Consider the following 23,559-nt stretch of genomic DNA (forward strand, 5'->3'; position numbering starts at 1 on the left):
TACATGTTTAATGTTAAATGATCCCTAGGGAACTCCACTGCATAGCAAGCTAGAAGTTCAATTTAAAATACTCAAGTTAACCACATTGGAGGCATGCTTCCAAAAGAGAATGAATCACAGAAAAGGTGCAATTTTTAAGGCCTGTCAGTGGGATGCTATCCTTGATTCCAAATCCCTCCTCTCCCTGACAGCATCTGAGGATGGTTTGCACACTCTCTGTGATCATTTGAGTCACCCCTCCAAAGGCTTGTGGCTCTGACCTTCCCTTCCTCCGTCTCTGGACATAAAAGGCAGTTGTCTTCATGGCAGCACAGATCAAAATTGGCCTCTGTCTGGGGGTTGGGCATTTTTCCAGGGACACACTTGGGGTGACTCGTTAGTGGGGATTTAATGTGAGGAAGTACAGGGAGAGAAGAAGGTCAGACAGCAGCCCTAACTCTGGGCTTCATGGCAAAAAGGAGCATTTTCAGGATGCCACATCACTCTGGTGGCTGTCCCTGCAGGACTGGGTGACTGCTACTCTGTATACATTTCTGCAGTGGCCACAAGTGTTTTGAATAATAATTCAAAATTATTTTTGAATTCATCAGTGAAAACATTTGAACATGCTTTCCCCAATACATGCATTTACCAAAAAAAAATTTTTTTTAAATTTATTTATTTGGGAGAGAGAGAGAGAGAGAGAGAGAGAGCAAGCGCTCCCTTGAGCAAGCAGGGGGAGGGGCAGAGGGGGAGGGAGAGGAAAAGGGAAAAACACCCAAGCAGACTCTCTGCACTTAGCTTGGAGCCTGACCTAGAGCTTGATCTCACAACACTGAGATCAAGACCTGAACCAGAACCAAGAGAGAGATGCTCAACTGACTGAGCCATCCAGGTGCTTCAATATATGTATTTTTTTTAATGTGCATAAATAGTAACAATGGAGAAACAATGAGATAAAGAAATGTAAATAGTGTTCTAATATTTTCTTCTAATGGCCTCAGTGTCTCTTGTAAACTTCACCTTGGATGTCATTGCTTGGTTAGGGGTAACCACTATTAGGGCATCTCAGCTACCATTTGCCTCTTTTGCTGCTGCTGGAGCTAATAGCGAACTTCTATGTTATGACTTCTCCTTACCGTACTCCCTGTGTCTCTCCACTTTTGCTTTGCCTCCTTCGGTGCTGATTCCGTCTGTCTGGGTTACACACAGACTTCCTAAAAAACAGATTCAGTGAGGCCCGTCAGTCACTGTTCTGTGTGGAGCTCTCGTGAAAGAGCTTTCTTGCCAGGCCCCAGGAGAACTGCTGACCAGCCTAGAAAGCTCTGTGAGTTCCATGTCAGGCCCCAGGCCAGCCATCTATGGGCAGCAGTACTACATTTTAGAATGAGGGCCCCAGTTGTGGAGGGGGGCCGTGGGGGTGACAATTCCTGATGGAGACGATGCACGGCTCTGTACAAGGTGGTGGCGCCCTTCTTCTCAGAGCCACTCTTCTGTGGTTTATGCTGGGGTTGTTGATGACAGATCATGATTTAATTCTTTCTTTCTTGTAGTCTACCTCTCAACACCCCCAAACCCCTCAACTTCAGAACCATAATTTACATACTAAGCTCACAGCAGGAAGGCCCTGCTACTTCTGTCCTCTGATGTCCCCAGTAAAGATGCATTCATTTAACCCACTCTTTGTTAATACAAGTCCCTGTACTGAGGAAGGCGATGAGTTTTCAGGACAATGTGGCACATCTCAGGATGAGTCCTCTTTACATATTGAACCCTTCCCAGGAAGTATAGGGGTGATTTTTTGCCCACCTCTTCCTCCATGTTGGAGCAGTTTAAATCTAGAACCAGTGGACTGAAATCATTTGTCTAGGTCTTTCCTGGAGGTTCTGGACATTTGTCCAAATCGTATCCGTGTCACTGAGCACAACATGCTTACTTGTCCTGCATGCCCTGGAGGCCAAGAAGATAAGGCTTCCTCTGGGCCTCACTCTACCTATGCAAAACAGCACAGAATGAAGGCTAAGAGCAAGGGCTTTGCAGCCAGACCACCAGATAATCCAAGGTTGGCCAGTATTCACCCTGTGATGTGAACAAATTACCTAATCTCTTTTTACTTTGGTTTCCTCCTATGTAAAATGGCAATAATGATAGACGTGCCTCACAGGATAATTGTGAAGAACAGCTGAGTTAGTCTATAAATGCTTATTATAGTTAGTGTTCAGTAAATTCAGGTTTTTACTCTCTAAAAGGAACAATATACAGTTGACCCTTAAACAACGCAGGGGTTAGAGACACAGATCCCCTGTGCATCAGACAGCCACATATCACTACTGATTTCCCCAAAACCTAACTACTTAGAACGTACAGTTGACCAAAAACCTTACCGATAATGTAAACAGTTGACTGACACGTATTTTGTATGTTATATATATATACTGCATACATATGTACTTCACACATACATACGTACATATATATGCATACATATACTGCATATATGTATGTTATATATATATTGCATTCTTACAATAGAGTAAGCTAGAGAAAAGAAATTTTATTAAGAAAATCATAAGAGAAAATATGTTTGACTACTGGGTTTATCGAAAAAAAAAATCCACATAAAATTGGACCCATAGAGTTCAAAACCATGTGTTCAAAGGTCAGTCATACTTTTTGTGATTTTTCAGACAAGTAGGACTTACTACACTTTTTGCTGAAACAATTGAAGATGAACAAAGTGGATGGATGGGTTTTATTACCCGTGAAATGCATGACCAGCAAGCCTGTATCTACCTTGTTACTACTCTGTCCTCAGTACTGAACCCCATCCCTGATGCCATGTAAACACTCAATAAATATTTGTTACTGGTTTAGAAAATGTTAGAAAGTATAATTATATAAAAATGAGTATTCTTAAAGGGATTTCAGTATGTTTTTATTTGTTCAAAGAAAATGCAGTGATGTTTGTAGACTCTAGGAACATGCAAACCGTGATCATTTCCACTTCTTGAAGACCTCCCCCTCCCCCGGCCAGTGTCTTCTGTACACCTCATAAAATCCTCAGAGGTGGATGGTAGTAATCACATTCTCCATGGGAAACGGATCATCCCAGAATTTGTGACTTTCATGGAGGTTGCAGGGCATTAAGGGGCATAAGGAGGATTTGAACCATGGCCCCATGGATGGTTCTAATGTCTGTGCCCTTTTGCGGCTCTATTTTCACAGAGGAAGAGCTGTCATCCAGTACCTCAAACGTCTAGAAACTTGATAGTAAAGGGCCCTTCCAGGATGTGGAGTTCTCAGGCTTCCTAGATGTGTCACTTAAACCAGCCTTACCATTCACTTCCTAAACAGATCATCAGAAACTGGTGTTCATCTGATTGGAATTAAGAGACAGACAAATTGCTGTATGAAATACAAGTGCCTGATGAACTTTTTACCAATGTCTTCTCTTGTTTGATATTTCTTATATTTTAAAATGCAGAGTCTAATTGATGTATTATGCAAGAAGGAGCAGGATGGCAACGATAGATACTTGGGAGCGAGGGGGAAAATTGCAGAGAGTGTGGAAGGGGGCAATTAATTTCAAGCTTTTGTTGTCATCTACAAAAGGAGTTAATGCCTACTTACCTTTTAAACCAAAGGGGAATTTGCAGGAAACATTATTTAATGCTTAAAAATTGGTTTTTAAATAATTAAGATAAATGCTAAAAATAGCTAGGCAATAAATCTCTTTTAAATATTTTACCATAGTCTATTGCTAACATGACTTACATTCAGACTATGTCCTGATTTGGATATTTTGTGTTTCTACAGTTTACTTTGTAGATCACTAATCAGAATTAAATAGTGACTATGCCTAATTATGATGATAAGTTTTGCCAGGCCACCAAGAGAATGACGATTTTTAGAAATAAATGCTTTTGCTCTGAATGAATTCTCTCTTAAATAATTTGTTGCTTAGATGAGTAATTTGTTAAGATAGTTATGATATAAAGGAGTTACAACCAGAAGTAATGAGATCAAATGAAACAACAGAAAACTTGGGACAAATATCAAGAAAGTATAAGGTTTTAAACACTTAGACTGGGTGAAAGCCTTCTTGGAGAACAGGTAAAAGTCCTGGGTATTTGTATCAGCTAAGCTCCAAGGTGATTATGAGGCTGTTTATTCGGCAGGAAATATCCCAGTGCTTCCTAAATACCACTCAAGAATATTATCAAGCGCACTACTAATATTATCTCTTAGCTCCGGAGCAGGTTAGACTTTGGTGTCTGTGAGTAAACAAGTAATTATTTCCCGAAGTGATTTTCTGGAGAAGTGTAAATTGTCCTAGTCTATCTACCGGCAAGGATGGGGATGTTTATCTTGAGCGATTGCCTGATCTTGCTGGCAATGGCCTGCAAACCCTGTATCCCTGGATGAAAGATTGCTCCAAATTTTGCTCCGAAAGAGAGAAGAAGGCAAGGGGGTCAACGCTTAAGGACCAAAGACCCTTTGCTCTTCTTTGTTCCCACTTTTATTGATCCTTCAGGATAATCACAAATCCTTATCACTGTTTCTCAAGCACCGGATGTGTGACAAAGGGTCTTACTGGAACTAGGAGGAGCTGTTTATGGGAAAGATTCGAAGTGCTAATCCACGGTGCTAATCTGCCTATTCTCTGAGTTCTGCTAAGCAGAGCCTAAAGGACAATGCTTGCCTCTCTTAGATCACAGGGTGGCTGTTTGGGCTGAGAAAGCCGCAGGGAAGGCAACTCCCTGAGGCCTTATTGGGGCTACCGGCCTCCGCATTCCAAATGCCTGCGCCCTTCTCAGAAACCTTCCCTGCCCCCAGCAGCCTCTGTGTTACATTTTAGCAAGCCAGGTAATGTGGCTGATTTCCTACCCTCCAGTAACCCCAACCTGATCTGATATGGGAATGCAGAACCAAAGGCAGGAAACGACCTCTCTGAGTGAATCTGCTCAAGGTCCTCTCCTTGGGAATCCGGATATGATGTAAGCACAAGCACCTCCAAACCAGACAATAATGCGGTCACATTTGATTTGCCTGGGGGTTTTTCTGGGCATCAGGAATATTTTTAATAATCCCCGGAAGTGGTACAGAGCAGCCGAGCTGGAACCCCTGCCGGGACAGCTGAGATCTGCATCCCTTCTCTTCTCTGCCCTACGAATCTCTCTTGCCTCTTCTGATTCTGGTGTGTCTCCAACAGCTGCCTCCGTGGTTTTGCCTGAACTCAAGGAAAGGGGCCTATAAAACCTCTACCACGGTTCTTAACTGTGATGGTTAATTTTATGGGTTAATTTGCGTGGGCCATGGGTGGCCACATTAGGTGTGTCTGTGAGGGTGCACTGAAACCAGTGGACTCCATACATTCGGTTGCCCTCCTCAAGTGGTTGGGCTTTATGTAGTCTTTGGAGGAACTGAATAGGACAGAAGGCAGAGGAAGGAAGATTGTGTCTCACTTTTTTCCTGCCTCACCAACTGAGCTGGTAGGTCTTATCTCATAGTCTCCTGCCTTCCAGCTAGGATTTATGTCATCGGCATTCCTGATTCTCAAGACTTCCAACTTGGGCTGAATTACACCATCAGCTTTCCTGAGTCTCTGGCCTACAAGTTCCATATTATGGAACTTCTTAACCTTAATAATTGCATAAGCCAATACTTCCTTATATATTATCTCCTACTGCTTCTTTATCTCTGGAGAACCCTGACTGATATGGTAATCCTTTTAAATTCATTGATACCTTGGAGAATCTGATAAAAGCAATGGACCCTCTCCCAGGAAAATGCACATTATCTTGGCTATAATTCAAGCATGTTTTAGAACCCCAGAATCCCATCCCTAAAAACCCAAATTAAAATCCCTATCTTACCTAGATAATGCCTGAAACCAGATGTTCCATTCTTCTCTAATTGGAGTTGTTGCCTCTGAAGTTGGCTCTTGAGCCCAGGGGACTATGAAATTGTTGTGCCCTTTCACTGTAAGGACCTATTTAGAAACTGTCCCTGCTCCCCTTCCCCCAGGGGATTTACTTGGAGACAAGTCCTGGAAACCAGCTTCAGGTAACCAAGCCCAGATACAAAGGTGGGTCAGGCCAGGTGGAGACTTGGATCAGTGGGGGAGATGCGTACTGTCTCCCTCGTTACCAAGGAGTATGGCCCCGCCCTTTGGAAGCCTTTTTGGCGCCAGTCCCAATCAAGGTGTAACAGGCTGGTTCAAATGTCTACTAGGGTAAATTTTAACTCAGTTGCCACCTAGTATCACTATGGAGTTTCCTGTGTGTGTTACAATCTCATTGGCCACTTGTGAGTGGCCAGGCACTACCGCATGGCCTTTGCCCTTAAAAGCTAGACTCTGAAACAGAGAAGGGTCGTCCTCTCTTGTAAGAGGGGCGGCCCAGAACGTTCGGTTAGATTCTTGATGCTTGGCGCAAAATAAAGCTTTGCATGACCTTCGCTTTGTATCAGTCTTGCTCCTTTAATCACGGACCCATTATTGGGGCATAACATTCACAAAGAAGCGGAAGAGGCCACTCATGAAACCCAATGCTGAACTTCATGGATGAAGCTGTTCAAATATTACGCAGAACCCTGGAGGTGCAGACAGGAAAATACAATTCAACACCAGAGCAGAACTGCAAAAATTCAGCCCCATAAATGTTACATAAAAATGCCATGGGATGAATTGCTTCGGTCTGGTTATCAGAACCAATCTTAGCAGCAGAGCAGATGGGATTGACTTGATTGGTTTATTGGGTCTCACCCCTGCAGCTGCAAGAGAGTGGACGGACAGTACAGAGGCGACTGTGGAAACAACCACAAATTCAACACATGTTCTCTGTGGTTATCCTGTCGCTCTAGGGCATGCGAGATTTACTGCAGAACCTCTGACCACATGCTCTTGGAGCTTGTGACTCCAACGAGACAGCCACATCCCTAAAGTGTTCATCATTTGTCAGGAATCCCAATGTCTGAGTCCGCTTTCAAGTGCTTTAACAAAAATGGTTTCTTCATTATTAAAGGGCTTAATTTTTCACTTAAAATTTGAGGACCTATAGGATCAGGACATAAACGTTTGTCGAACACATTTGGTTCTAAGCAAGAAGCATTTGAAACTGAATTGCTTTATCAGTTGCTTAATAGATGGTTTGAATCATAGCTCCTCCAACTACTCATCTGAACTGGGTTGTTTTTTTTTTTCCATTTTAAAGAAGAAAAAAACACGATCATCTTTAATCCAACACCTCTCCACCCAAATGCTCATTGGTCCACTTATTTGAAACATTTTATTTTTAGCCTTTTGCATACCTTTCTACTTGGCAGTACTCAAAGTTAGAAAATCCAACTGAAATGAATGATAATCTAAAAGTCATTGGCTCAAGAAGAGAAAAATTTGTTTAGATCATTAACTATTAGTAGTGAAAAGCAGACAAATATCAACATGTCTCAAAGGCAATAGATCTAGTTTATGGATGAATTCTGCAAACCTGTCAAGTAACAGGCTTATATTAATAGGTTAATATTTTAAACAGGTTTAACAGGTTAATATTTTAAACTGTTGAAGAGTATTAAAAAAGAAAAGGAGAGGCTTCCTAATTTACTCAGTATAACTAGCATAAACCTGATTTCAAAATTGGACAGGCAGGGCATTCGAATGAAAGAAATTACAATCCAATTTGAAAATAAAGATGCAAATGCACAAATAAAGTATTAGGAAATCAAATCCAGTAGTATTTTTAAAAAATGCATGGTGACCTAGTAGGTTTCATCTCATGAATAAAAAGGTAGTTCAGCATCAGGATACCTATTATTAATCTAATTCACGATATAACAAATGAAAAGAGAGACCAAATTCAACCCTCAATCATGATAATGATTATTTGAAACACGATTAAAAAAAAATAGAAGGGAACTTCCTTAAATAAACTCCCCAAATAAACCTGATGATGAAACATTAAATCCCCTTTTCACTATAATTGGCGAAAAGATGAGGATAACCACTGTCACTGTCACTATTCAGTATTTTTTGGTCATTCTAATTATTGGAATAAATCAAGGGAAAAAATCAAGTAAATGATCTGGAAAAATTATTAGAGAGGACTTACAAGAGAATTAAAAATGTGGATGAAAATAAGAACATACAAAATTGATGGCATCTGGAATTACCAATTAGGAAATATAATGAATAAAATAATGCCATTTACAATTAGCAACTCATCTTTAAAATACCTGATAGGGGGAGCCTGGGTGGCTCAGTGGATTGGGCTTCTGCCTTCGGTTCAGGTCATGATCTCGGGTCCTTGGATCGAGTCCCATGTCAGGCTCTCTGCTTGGCAGGGAGCCTGCTTCCTCCTCTCTCTCTCTTTGCCTGCCTCTCTGCCTACTTGTGATCTCTGTCAGTCAAGTAAATAAATAAATTCTTTAAAAAAATATCTGATAGGAAATGTTAGAACTATATTAATAAAATGAAAAAAAATGTATAAGACATAAATCAAGGTGTATATATATTGTTGTATCAAGGCATCTTTCTCTTTCTCTCTCTCTTTCCCTCATGGGAACAGCCAACATTATAAAAATATCCAATCTACCTCAAATTTATTGATTAATAAATATGACACCAATCAAAATACCATCTGAATTTATTCAGAAATCTGAAGCTTATTCTAAATATCACATGAAAGGGGGATCTGGGTGGCTCAGTTGGTTAAGCGGCTGCCTTCAGGTCAGGTCATGATTCCAGGGTCCTGGGATCAAGCCCTGTATGTGGTTCCCTGCTCAGCAGAGAGCCTGCTTCTCTCTCTCCCTCTGCCTGCCACTCTGCTTACTTGTGCTCTCTCTCTCTCTCTCTGTCAAATAAATAAATAAATAAATAAATAAATAAATAAATAAAGCCTCTTACATATATATGTATGTAAAACAGTAAGATAGTGCATAGAAATAGACACGGCAATCAATAAAACCCAGGAGTCCTAAGACAGACTCCTCTTGTAAATATGGGGATTGAGTTTTGATATAGGTGGCAGTTTGGGTTTTTTTTAGATTTTATTTATTTATTTGACAGAGACACAGTGAGAGAGGGAACACAAGCAGGGGGAGTGGGGAGAGGGAGAAGAAGGCTTCCCACCAAGCCCGGAGCCTGATGAGGGGCTCCATCCCTGGACCTTGGGATCATGACCTGAGCCAAAGGCAGACAATCAAAGACTGAGCCACTCAGGCACCCCTGGGTAGCAGTTCATATAGGAGATAAAGGGTAAGCAATTTAATAAATGGCTACTAGATAATTTCCCACACATTTGAAAAAATATAAAGCTATAAAGTACCAACATGCACAAGTAAAGTATTTAAGAAGAGAATAAAATACCTCTTAGAAGGCATTTTGTCATTCTGTATAAAAATGAGAAAACAAAAGTACAAAACAAAATTCAAAAATTATTAGGAGGAAATATAGGAAATTTTTTTTAAGATTTCATTTATTTATTTTAGAGAGAGAGAGCACATGAATATGGGGAGGGGTAGAGGGAGAAGGAGAAAGAATCTCGAGCAGACTCCACACTGAGCCCAGAGCTGAGGTGGGGCTTGATCTCATGACCTCAAGACTCTGAGACCATTACCTGAGTTGGATGCTTAACAGACTGGGTACCCCTGGAAAATGTTTTTTAAGTAAGCTCCATGCCCAATGTAGAGCCCAACACTGGGCTTGAACCCACAACCCCAAGATCAAGACCTTAGTCAAGATCGAGAATCAGACCTCTAACTCACTGAGCCACCAAGGCACCCTAGAAAATGTTTTTATAATACTGAGTTGAGGTAGGCCTTCCTAAGCAAGGCAAAAATTTTAGAAACACAAAGCTAAAACAGAGAATCGCTTCTTTAAAAATTAATATAAAAAGACAGTAAAGGAGAATTAAAATATGAGCAATAAGACTGGGGAAATATTTACAACATATTTAATAGGTAAAGGTTACTATCCAGAACATGTACAGAGAATATATAAATCAATAAAGAAAACTCAGATTAGTTGAAAGATATAAACAATTCATGAAGTGGAAATAAAAAGGGATAAATCCTGATTAAATCAAGGAAATACAGATAAAATCTCAAAATATATTTTAGCCATCAAACTGTCCAAATTGGAGAAAATGCTTATCTCCACTATTTGGTACGAATGCTGGAAAATATACATTTCTATAAACTGTAGGTGAGAGTGTAACTTGATATAGCCTTCTGGAAGGCAATTTGCTACTTACATAAATGATAGAAAGTTCCTAGGATTTGGCCCATCCATTCTTTCTGGGATTCAAGTCTTCGGGAATATTTACACTTAAATATAGGAACATATGTACAAAGATGTTCCAGTATTGTTTTTAGCATAAAGAATTGGGAATCATCTAAATCTTAAGCAAAACATGGTATTTCTGCTACTATTGAATCCTATGCAGCCTTTAAAAGCAATACTAGAAATACTAGAAAATCATCAAGTCATAAAGTACATAGCTAGTAGATCCCATTTATAAATCTTCCACCACCTAAACATCTGTGTGTGTGTGTGGGGGGGTGTCTGTTTACACATTCACAGGCAAGTTTTAGGAAGGATCCATCAAGTACTGACAACCAATATTATGTCATGAGCAGAGGAGAGGGAAGAGGCAACGTTACATTTTCTTCATTTATTAAGTCTTTCAGCTGAGCAGCAAAGTACAAGGTGAGCAGCAAAGTGAAAGGTGAGACATGAACTGGGAAAAGATATTCTCAATGCACAGATTTGACTGTGGACTTGTATTCAGAATCAATTAAAAAGTTAAATGGACAACTCCTATTTCTGGGTTGATCCCAGAAATGCAAGGTTGATTTAACAAACAAAAATCAGCCAACGTAACACAGCAAATTAATACAATAAAAGACCAAGAATCACATGATCCTCTTAATAGAAGCAAGAAAAAAAAAAGCATTCGACAAAATTCAATGCCTTTTCATGATAGAAACATTCACTCAACAAAGTGATAGAAGGAAATTTCCTGAAACTGATTAAATCCACCTACAAAAACCCCACAGTTTAACCCTTAATGGTGAAAACCTGAAATCTTTCTCCTTCAGATCAGGAACAAGACAACAATTTTGTCACTGCCATCCAGCACTGTATTCAAGGTTCTAGCCACTGCATTTAGGTAAGAAAAGACATAAAATCCATCCAGATTAGAATGGAAAAATGAAACTATCTCTATACATAGATGACACCAGCTTACACAGAGAAAATCCCAAGGAGTTACACACATACAAAATGTTAGTACTAGTAAACAGGTTAGCATGGTTGCAAGATACAAGATACAGAATCAATACACAAAAGTCAATTATATTTCTATTTGTTAGCAATGAAGAACCTGACAATGAAATTGAGAAAAATAGTTCCATTTACAAAAGAATAAACTACTTAGGAATAAGTTTAACAGAAGAAATGCAATATATGTATATAGTCAAAACTCAAAATTTTGTGGAAAGAAATTAAAGAAAACTAAGTAAACAGAAAGACATCCTATTTGTATAGGGTAGAAGTTTTAATATTCAGATGGCAATACTCCCCAAATTAATCTACAGATTCAACATAGTCCCTATCAAAATTCCAGCTAAATTTTTCCAGGAATTACCAAACTGATCTCAAAATTCATATGGAAATGCCAGGGATCTAGAATAGCCAATCTTAGAAAAGTTGGAGGACTCACACTTCCCCATTTCAAAACTGACTTCAATACTACTATAATCAGGAAAATGTGGTACTAACATAAGGCTGGCATACAGATTAATAGAATAAATTGAGAGCACAGAAATAAACACTTATATTTATGGTCAATCAATTTTTGATAAAGATACTAAGAAAATTCAAGAGGGAAAGAACAGGTTTGTTTGTTTTTTTTTCCTTCAACAATTGGAGTTGTATCCATATCTATAAACAGAATAATGAACTTTGGACCCCCATTAAACCATATACAAAAATTAACTCATAATAGATCATAGAAATACATGTAAGAACGAAAACTTCAAAACTCTTACAGAAAACTTTGGAGTAAATATTTTTTTTTAAAGATTTTATTATTTATTTGACAGACAGAGATCACAAGTAGGCAGAGAGGCAGGCAGAGAGAGAGAGAGGATGAAGCAGGCTCCCCGCTGAGCAGAGAGCATGATGCGGGGCTCGATCCCAGTACCCTGGGATCATGACCTGAGCTGAAGGCAGAGGCTTTAACCCACTGAGCCACCCAGGTGCCCTGTGGGAGTAAATCTCAAGATCTTAAATTATACAGTGGTTTCTTAGATATAATACCCAACAAAAGGAGGACCAAAGAAATTGGATTACATTAAAATGAAAAACTTGTGTATGTCAAAGGACACTGTCAAGTAACTGAAAAGACAACCCACTGAATAGAGAAAGATAGTTGTAATTTATATATCTGTCAATATAGATATATTATCTGTATATAGATATACACATACATATTATATATATATATATATATATATATATATATATATATATTATGTCAGTATATAGATATATTCAGTAACTCAATAGTGAAAAGAAAAACAACCCAAGTTAAAAATGGGTAAAGAATTTGAATAGACATTTCTGTCAATAAAGTATACAAATGGTCACTATACATGTGAGAAGACGTTCAAATCATTAGTCATTGAGGAAAGAAAAGTGAAAATCACAATGAGATACCAGTTCTAGAGATACTTTCTAGGATGGCAGCACTTTTTAAAAAAAAGGACAGGCAATAACAACTGCCAATGAGCATGTGGGAAGAATTGCTCATGGTGTTTTTTTTTTAAACATTTCATTTATTTATTTGAGAGAGAGAGATCACTTGTACACGAGAGCAGGGAGGAGGGAGAGAAGGGGAGGGAGAAGCAGACTCCCCACTGAGCAGGAAGCCTGAGGGGGAGCTCAAGCATCCCAGGACCCTGAGCCAAAGGCAGACACTTAACTCACTGAGTCACCCAGGTGTCCCTGCTTGTGATACTTTAAAATAGTGCAAACTTTGGAAGTTTGGCAGTTCCCCAATATGGTAAACATAGAGTTACCATATGACCCAGCAATTTTTCTCCTAGGTATATATCCAAGAGAACTGAGAACATATGTTCATTTAAAAACGTGTATACAGGGGCGCCTGGGTGGCTCAGTGGGTTAAGCTGCTGCCTTCGGCTCAGGTCATGATCTCAGGGTCCTGGGATCGAGTCCCACATCGGGCTCTTTGCTCAGCAGGGAGCCTGCTTCCTCCTCTCTCTCTCTCTGCCTGCCTCTCTGTCTACTTGTGATCTCTCTCTGTCAAATAAATAAATAAAATCTTAAAAAAAAAAAAAACAAAAAAAACGTGTATACAGGAGTGCCTAGGTGGCTCAGTCGGTTGGGAGTCTGTCTTCGGCTCAGGTCATGATCCCAGGGTCTTGGGATCCATCCCATGTTGGGCTCCCTGCTCAGTATGGAGCCTGCTTCTCCTTCTCCCTCTGCTCCTCTCCCCTATTCACTCTCTCTCCTACTCTCTCTCAAACAAATAAATAAAATCTTTAAAAAAATAAAAATAAATAAAAATGGGTAAACAAATGTTCATAGCAGAATTATCAATAACAGCCAAAAAGAGTTAACAGTCTACATGTCCATCAAGTAATGACAAATAAAAAAGTGACATGGTCTTTCTGTTCAATCAGCTGGTAGAATGGCCGCAGAGATGCCGATCTCTGTTAAGACCTTGACAGGCAAGACCATCACCCTTGAGGTTGACCCCGGTGACACCACTGAGAATGTCAAAACCAAAATCTAAGGCAAGGAGGGCATCTCAGCAATGTCTGAGTTTCACAGGGAAACAGCTGGAGGATGGCCGGGCACTCAGACTATAATATCCAGAAAGAGCCCTTGGCAGTTCACCTCTGGGGTAGCATCATCCTTCCATAGCCTTCCTCCACCAGCTCACCCAGAAATACACCTGCAACAAGATGATCTGCCCCGAGGGTATGCTGACCCATCCTCCCATGCTGTCACAAGAAGGACGAGGCCATACTGGCAACCTGTGCCCCAAGAAGGTCACATAAGGGCCCTCCACCTACTTTTTCTTTGTCCGCAGGAGGCCCAAGGCCCACAGGGGCTTCAATAAAGTTTCCCTTTCATTTAAAGAAAAAAATGTGGCATAACCACATAAGGGAATATTGTTCAACAATAAAAACGAATAAAATATGGATACATGGTACAACATGGTTGAATTTTGAAGACATTAGGTTCAGTAAGAAAAAAAAGCAACAAAAAATCCCCTCCAAAACAACACCACCCCTCCCCCCCAAACTAGGCACAAAGTGTCATATCACATGATTTTTTAAAAAAATATGAAATGTCTAGAATAGGGATATAGACTGGAAGTAAGTCACTGGTTGCCAGGGGCTGTGGTAGGGGGTGGGGGGCAGATGCAGAGTGACTACTAATGGGAATATGGTTTCTTTTGGGGGTGATAAAAATGTTCTGAAATTAGATGATGCTGATAATTGTACAGCTCTGTAATATACTAATACCTGATGGATTTGTACTTGAATACCGAGAAATTTATGGTATGTGAATTAAATCTCAATAATGCTGTTACTAAAAAAATGGGCAAAAGACTTTCACAGGCACTTTTGAAAAGAGCCTATGTGACGGTAAGCATATAAGAAGATGCTTAACATCATTAGTCATGGAGAAAATTAAAATTAAAACCACAACAAGATATCACTACACACCCACTAGGATGGCTAAAATTAAAAAGATTGACAACACCCAGTTTGGCAACAACATGAACCAACTGGAACTCTTATACATGGCTGGTGGGAGTGTAAACTGGTAGAAACACTTTGGAAGATAGAATTCTATACTCAAACTAAATGGATACCTACTTTCAGATTCTCAGTAATTCTACTCCAAAGTCTATGTCCAACAGATAGGAGTAGAAATCTCTACAAAAAGACATGTACAAAAATATTTGGAGTCGGTTTCTGAGGGGGCACACTTTTACCATCCTCCCCCTGTCTCTCTCACTCCCTATGCTTTGTCAGTCGCTTTCCTACTCTTTTTCATGAGTTTGACATTTTTTTTTTAAGATTTTTTTTGGATTTATCCCTTAGATATAAACGATGCCATATCTGGTTTATCTCAGTATAACTGCCCCCAGTTTTTTCCAGGTTATCACAAACACAGGACTTCTTTCTTTTTAAAAGCTGAGTAATATTTCATATATATGTCAATATCACCTTTTGTTTTCTTTTCTTTTTTTTTTTAATATCACCTTTTCTTTATCCACTCATAGGTCAATGGACACTGAGGTTGTTTCCATGCTTTCTTTGTCTATGTGAATAATGCTGTGACGTACGGAGTGTGCAGATATCTCTTCAAGGTCATCATTTGGTTTCCTTTGGATCTATCCCCAGAAGTGGATGTGCTGGATCAAATGGTAGTTCCATTTTCAGTTTCTGCAGGAACGTCCACACTATTCACCATAGTGGCTGTACCAGTCTACATTCCCATCAACAACATATGACCTTTCCCTCTTCTCCACATCCTCACCAGCACTTGCTATCCCTTGTCATTTTGATAATGAACATTCTATCTGGTGTGAGGTGATGCTCTCGTGTTACGGTTTGGATTTGCATTTCCCTGCTCTATGGTGTTGAGCTCCTCTTGTATCTGTTGACATTTTGTCTGTCTTTGACCAAAGTGTTTATTTGGGTGCTTTGCCATTTCTTTGTTGGGTTATTTGTTTTTGCTTTCTTTAAATTGGTTTCTTTTAAATTAATCTTTTATCAGGTATGTGGTTTGCAAATATTTTCTCTCATTCCAGAGGTTGCAGAAGCTTTTTAGTTTGATGTAGTGCCACTTGTGTATTTTACTTCTGTTACCTTTGTTTTTGGTGTCAAATCCCAAAAAAGTACGACCAAGATCAAATAGCTTACCACTTACGTTTTCTTTTATAAGTTTTACAGTTGCAGGTCTTACATTCAAGTCTTTAATCCATTTTGAGTTGATTTTTGTGTATGGGGTAAGAGAGGGGTCCAGTTTCATTCTTTTGCTTGTCCAGTTTCCCCAATACCATTTATTGAAGAGACTGTCCAGAATAGTTCAACATTCTTTTCTGATTCTTTTCCCCAAAAGAGAGAAATAAGAATTTATTTTTGTAAGCTCTCCTAATTTTTAGATGTTGAAACTATTTCATATTTGGTTTTAAAATCACTCTGCATGCCTAACGGACCACACTGGGCATGTTCCATTCAGATCCATGGACAGCCATTGTGCAGCATGTGAGCGACACTATTCTTGTTCCCTTTTCCAGGGTTAAGGAATTATAATAGATTTCTGGATCTAAATGCTTATTTAAAATGCCTTTCTAAGTAGCTACTTTACGGTAATATATAATTAGTAAAATTCAATAGTGAGAGTTTTAGTTCAGTAAGGGTGACATCAAATTAACAGATAATCCACTTGTCTGGGAGTTAATCTATTGTGGAGCAAAGTAATATTCTTTCTTTTGTGAAAGATTGTAGTAAAATATGATATATTCTTAGAAGCATTACCGGCAAGTGAAATAGGGAATAAGATGGAATAATAAGATAGGAATGCATCTAAAATAATGGCACATAGAGAATCAGAAAAAAGATGGCTCTAATGACAGAATGTCAGACTTGTAAAAGCATATGAATATAGAATCTCCTGAACACAATCAAATACTAATTCATTCTTCTTTTTACTGATCTCATCTACAAATACTATAGCTTTCTCTGAAGTAGGTTATAGTTTCCATGAGTATGTAAACACAACAGACCTTGGCAGTTACAATACATCAAACTGATAGAATTCACTACCCGATAAGAAGAAAAAAGGTTCTTCAGGGTCCCATTTCAGGGAAGTGATTGAGTCTGGGGTAAACAGAAGCCTCTGGGAGGAGGCTGGGAGGGACTTGGACTGAGTTCGAGATTGAGCAAAACTTGTAGGTGCTGAGGGAGACGCTTTCTGACAGATGAGGCAAACTAGAAAAATATTGAGGCTGCAGGGCTGATGAAACTTATTTCTAATTAGAAGGAAGTGAGCCAAACCTTTTTGTGTTTGAGCAGCAGAGAGAACACACTTGAGAAGAGGAAAATGTTGGCTTTCATCACTCAAACATTAACGGGTAAATGTGAGGGCTCTGACAGTGGACTGTACGATTACCTAGAGAAACAAAATCATTGATTTAAGTGACTGAACTCGTTTCCTGGGCCTGCCTTAATAAAGGGCCATGGACTGTGTGACTTAACACAACAGAAAATTTATCACCCCGCGGTTCTGGAAGCTAGAAGTGTGAACCTCAAGTGTCACCAGGGCTGTGGTGTCTCAGAAGGCTTTGGGAAAGAGGTCTTCCTTACCTCTTCCTAGCTTCTGGTGCCTCCTGGCCCCAACTTCTGGCTGTCTTTACATGCACTTCTTCCCTGGGACTGTGTCTTCAAATCTCTGTCTTCTTTAGGGGCTCCATTCATTGCGTGTAGGGCTCGCCATGTTTCAATATGACCTCACCTTACTTGATTACATCTGCAGAGACCCTATTTCTAAATAAGGTCACACTCCCAGGTGCCCAGGCTTGGGACTTCAACATGTCCTTTTTTGGGGACACAATTCAACTCACAACAATGACCACAGCTGGGGTAACTGAAGAAGGCACACGAAAGTGAAATAGCAAATTACCTTCAAAGAGTTTCCATTATATGAAAGATGCAACATAGACAGGTGCACAGTTTAAGTCCAATCGTATGCATAAAATAAGGAGAATCATCATTTCAGAGCTTGAAGAGATATCCAAAATCATCCATCCAAAGCCCTCGTTTTCCATAGGAAGGGATGTGTAGTAGGGGACTGGAGCTACCTGTGTTTTGTTACCATACAGGACATTTTAATTTATAAATAGGCTAATTTTTTTTATCTTGATTTTCTTTGCTATATCCAGCAAGGTATTTCCCAGCACCGAATTATAATATTATGAATTGACATTACTTTATGATTTTATTTTCTTTACACTTAAACTTTTGGATATTTCACAACATACAATGCCAGTTAATGCTTTTTTCCAAATCACCATTGTTTATCTCATTTACGATGCCTATACTGACTAGACATAGTAAATGAGATAAAGAAGATCTTCTCTTTCTTTAATCATCTCTTTCTTTAATCTTTTTGTTTTTCATGAATTTGTCTATTCCTGAGTCAGCATCTATTTGTTTTAATTTCTGTGGTCTTACAGTATATGGTAAAGTAAGCCTTTCCAGTCTTTTTCAAATATATCTTTGTGCATCTCAAGCTGTTCTTCAAGTAGAATCTTAGCATCATTTTTTGAAGCTCTAAATAGATTTTGTTTGGAATTACGAATGAGATTGCATTACATTTATAGAGTTCTGCAAAGGATAGCAAAGCTGGAGCAGGGTACAGAGGACATTCATATGGGGGGGCAGTCTGGAGGGAGTTGTCAGGGTGCAAGTAGGGTAAAGAGGGAAACCGCTCAGAACTATCTTTTGAAATCAGGTGTCAAAGCCTAAGAAGGGCCTGGGGGATAACCACAAAGGTGGGGACAGCCTAGCAGGGGAATCAAAAGCTCTTGGTTCATATCTATGGCATTCCTGCTAAGGATGTATAACTAGAATTCCATCAGGAGGAAACCTCAGACAAGGCCAGACTGAGGTACATTCTGCAAAACAACTGGCCTATTGTCTTCTAAAGTATCAAGGTCATGCAAGTTAAAGGAATGGTAAGGCACTGTTAAGACTTGAAGTATATTACAGGAGAGAACTAATTGACATGCATGATTCTGAACTGGATATTTTTGCTGCAAAAGATCATTGAGATAATTGATGAAATTTGATTATGGACTTTAACAATTAGATGGCAGTAATATAACAGTAATAATTTCCTTATTTGAATTGTTGTATTCCCATTCCATAGAATGTCCCTGTTTGTAGGAAACACACACTGGAGTCTTAGATAATAGGGAAACAGGAAAAGCAGTTTACTTCAGATAATTTGGAAAAAAGCAGGTTTTCCTCAAAAATAATTTTTCAAACAGGAAGCAATTATGTGCTCACAATAAATTTATAGACTAAATTGAAAGAGAATTCAGTGTTTTCAGGATTGACTCTTCCCATTTAGGAACAACTAATTTGTCTTCATTAATTCAAGATTTTTTGTTTTTTTGGTTCTATATTGTCCAGGAAATTATTATTTCTTCTGTATTAGACCTTGATTATTTAATTATCAGGCATTTTATAATGGATTTTGCTATTGTGAATTTGTGAATGGGATCTTTTTTTCACACCCCCCCCCCACTTTTTTTTAATGCTGACACATAAGAAATCTATTAAGATTTATATGTTTATTTTTATCTTTGGCACTCAGCTGACCTCTGACTTTTTATTCTATTTTCAGTTGTTTCCCTTGCATTTCCTTAGTAATAAACCATATTTACAAATAATTTTGGTTTTGTGCCTTTATTTAATGAATTTTTACCTTATTTATTTTTTTCTCTTATTACTAGTAATTCCAGGATGAGGTAGCATAGAGTCTTAAAAGCTGATATGCTTGTCTTAATCATGGCTTCAGTGGTGGTGCCACTAATATTTTACTCTGAACTATGATTTCACTACTTGTTTTTAGTAGATCCTCTTTATTACACTAAGGGAATATTCTCTTATTCCTTAATTTGTGAAGATTTTTTTCCCCTAAAGGATTGGATATCGAATTTTCTCAAGTATTTTTGTGGCAATATTCACATGATTTTTCTCACTTTAACCATTTGAGTTTTCCTACATTTCCTACAGTTGACTGATTAATAAATTCTCAGAAAAAAAATTCAACTTTGGAATTAATATAATGTTGGGTTTACTGTGATTTAATGTACTGTTGGATTTAATGTTCCCTATAAGATTTTACAACTATAAAATAGCTTTAAAATTTTCTTTTATAACTATTGATAGTGTATCCAACATTATTTTTCAATATATTGATATTAGATCTGCTTAGCCCTTGCTAGTTTCCCTTATTAATTTAACTATTTCTTTGAAGAATCTTTTGCCTTTTCCATAGACTGATGAATCATAGACCTGTATCCCTGAAACAAATAATACATTATATGTTAATTAAAAAATAAATAAAATTTTAAAAATTAAAAAAATTTACAACTATATTAAAAAATATTAGTGCTCATCTGTTCATGTCTATTATGTTCTTGTACATCTTTAACTTTAGAGCAATGGAAACCTCATAAAATTAACTGGGAAACATTCCAGTGTTTCTCTCTTTTGTAATTGCACAGATAACATAGAACATGATCAAAATTCAAGGAATAGAAAGATCTTGTCTTAAAGCATGTAGGTCTATTGTTTTTTCTTTTCTTTTTGTTATTATTATTATTGTTATTTTCTAAACTTTTGGTTTCTTTCTTAATTATTATGCTCCATAAATTTGCTATGCTTTTGAGTCAATTTTGGTATTTTACCTCTTCCTATAAAGTCATTTCTTTATCATGTGTATTCTCTTCTCTGGTGATTTGAACGTTACATGTCCAATTTTTTTCTATTACTCATTATCTTTATGTTAAAAATATATTTGAATTTAAATTTCTCTGTCATTCTCAAGAACAAAATAATATCTATGTACTTTGCCTGATCTGTTTTTCTCTCCTTTCCCCAAAAGCTGGTGAGTTAGCATGTTTTATGTTGCATCTTTTCCAGTCCTTCCTTAGATTCTATTTAAGTAGCTCTAGTTTATTTTAAAATATTATGTATTTTCCCATGAACAAGGTTTATAATCGCTTTACCCTTCACAACCATAATTATTATTCTTTAAAAATTTTATTTCTTGGGGCACTGGATGGCTTTGGCTCTGTCTTTGGCTCAGGTCATGATCCCAGGCTTCTGGGATCAAGCCCCAAGGCAGGCTCCCTAGTCTGTAGGAAGTCTACTTCTCCCTCTGCCTCTCCCCACTGCTTGTGCTCACTTGCTCTCTCTATTTCTCTCTCTCTCAAAAAATAAATAAATAAAATCCTTTAAAAAATTAAAAAATTCTTTCCAATTATCAAGTAATAAAGGAATATATTCTAATTGTAAAAATTTAATCTTTACACATAAAACTAAAGTCTTCTTCTATTACCACTGTTAATGTCACTTCCTTCCAAAGAGGTCATTGCTATTGTGAATTTGATCTGTCCTTTCAAGTATATGGTGATGCATGCCATATATACCCAAACCATGTGCTGCATGTACAATATTTAGAATAAATAGTTTAATAGGGCACAAATTATTATGTAACTTCCTTTTTTTTTAAATTTATTTTTATTTGACAGATAGAGATCAGAAGTAGGCAGAGAGGCTGACAGAGAGAGAGGGAGGAGGAAGCAGGCTCCCCGCTAAGCAGAGAGCCAGATGCGGGGCTTGATCCCAGGACCCTAGGATCATGACCTGAGCTGAAGGAAGAGGCTTTAACCCACTGAGCCACTCAGGCACTCCTGTAACTTCCTTTTTAAAAAAAACTGACCAGCATATCATAGAGCTTTTTTCAGGTTAATATGTATAGATTTACTTTATTCTTTTTAACTGCAGCATCCCATAATACAAACGCACCATAATCTCTCCGCCCATTCCCCTAGGATTAGACATGTAGGTAATTATTTTGAAGCTACTGCAATGTTGAAGTCAGCATCAATTTACATGCCTAGAGTTACATGTCAATTGCACTTTAACTCAGGCCATAGAAAACACTTTAGGCTTTCCAAATGTAAAAGGATTTAATGTAGAAACAAGTTGTTGATAAAATAATTGTAAGTGCTGGAGGTGTGTAAGTGAGGATAGTCCATTGGAACTCTGGCTGCCGTTTTGGCCACTGCTGATGTGATCCCAGCGTCAGGTGATAGCGGCTGTCACCGCTCTCATCACCACCGTCCACAATGACTAAGACAAGCATGATGACGTTTGGGACTCCCTCACCCTTGACGGCTTGGTTGTCTGTTCACATTGTTGCAGAAAGATGGTGTAACTCCTTCTTCTGCTTTTGAAAAAGCTCATGAAAAGCCATCTGATTGGCAGAACCAAATTTATACCCAGAATCCTCACAGTAAGATAATCTGAGGAATGTAGTTGTTAGCTTTCTAATATTTCCAAATAAGAAAAAAGGATGAACTAGTTGAGAGAGTCAAAGCAATCTATCATAGTGTAAATCTTTGGCTACTCAATATCCCTAAGCAAGTTTTTATGCATTTGGAGCCTTCCAGACAGTCACAATAGCAAAAACTTACTCCCACCTAACATGCAACTACACCCCATACCAATAAAACACACTCTCTACCAAAAGAAAAAGCACAAATCCCATGAAATCCTCTATCTACCCCTGAAGACATTCAGTCCTTTTCCAGTTCAGTTATGTACCCATCTTGGTATGCAATAACCTCAAAACTAAATTACAGTTAACCATCACCTCATAGATATAGACATGAAAAGGAGAAGAGAAAATAGAAAATTGGTTAATACATACAAATATACACATAATAAAGCAAGCAGGAAAAACATGTACAGTTAGGATAGTCCCCCAGTCCTACAGCAGATTTGAAAAACATCACTGGAATTTGTAACTTGCTTTGTCTACTACCAATCTTATGGGTCAATTTGCCCTTAGTCATCAATTCAATGTTCTATATCTTTATGGGGTGACCTGAGCCTGCCTTCCATAATTGCCTGAGTTCTGTTGTGTTGTGTTGCTGAGGTCCTCCATTAATCTTTGGTATTGGATGTAGAAGTATTAGGAGACACCCAAGGGATGCTCTGGGTTATAAATACTCCTCCCTGCCCTTGATATATACCAGTAACTCTATTTCTGCTTCATAATCAAGGTCAATCACTCAAGCTAGGGCAGCAAATCCCTTCTTTGTCTTTGTTCTTTGTTCTTCAGTAGCAAGAGAATCCAAAGGTGGCTGGCTGGCTAACTCATCTTTTAGTTCGGTGAAACCACTGTTGTGTCATAGGTGGAAGTAGCCATCCGTTGGGAAATAAGAAATTTAAGCCAGCAGAGTTCAAAATCATGGCAGAGGGAAGTAAACATTTTGCAAGTGAGTCTTATGATAGCGAGAGGAACCACTCACACTTTGCTCTCTTGATTCCCAGACCCTCATATTTTAAAGACAGGCAACCAGCACTGTATTATAAGACTGTCCTCAATATCAGGGAGTTCCCTTTCAGCGGGTGCATACATGAGTTTTCAGTGGACCATCTCACCATTGTGTAAGGTGTTGAGAGCAGAGTTAAGATCCACAAATCTTGTAAAAATAAGTCCATTGTCTCATTTAAAAATATATAAAATGAGTTCCTTGGTCAGAGGAGTATCGTGTGAAATACTACGACAACAAAAATGACATCTGGTAAGATCATGGATGATGATTTGTAGCAAAAGCACTTGGACAGAGAAGGCAAACCCAAATTCAGAATTAGATTATTCCTGAGTTCTATATGAAAGACTAGACCCAAGCAGGTCATGAGGAAAATTTCAGGAGCTTCCCTTGCTGA

At 38.4% G+C, this 23,559-nt stretch overlaps 1 long non-coding RNA gene across 1 annotated transcript in view; it reads right to left on the reverse strand.

The window, feature by feature from the left end:
* The window catches only part of LOC309870073, a 71,801-nt gene that overhangs the window by 8,840 nt on the left and 39,402 nt on the right, over nucleotides 1-23,559 (reverse strand). Inside the window, exon 2 of the long non-coding RNA XR_014314473.1 lies at nucleotides 1,119-1,196. This is a non-coding gene — a long non-coding RNA (uncharacterized lncRNA). The remainder of the gene's footprint in view (nucleotides 1-1,118; nucleotides 1,197-23,559) is intronic.

This window comes from Mustela nivalis (assembly GCF_964662115.1).
Source record: "Mustela nivalis genome assembly, chromosome: 7".
In the NCBI taxonomy this organism is placed as follows: domain Eukaryota; kingdom Metazoa; phylum Chordata; class Mammalia; order Carnivora; family Mustelidae; genus Mustela; species Mustela nivalis.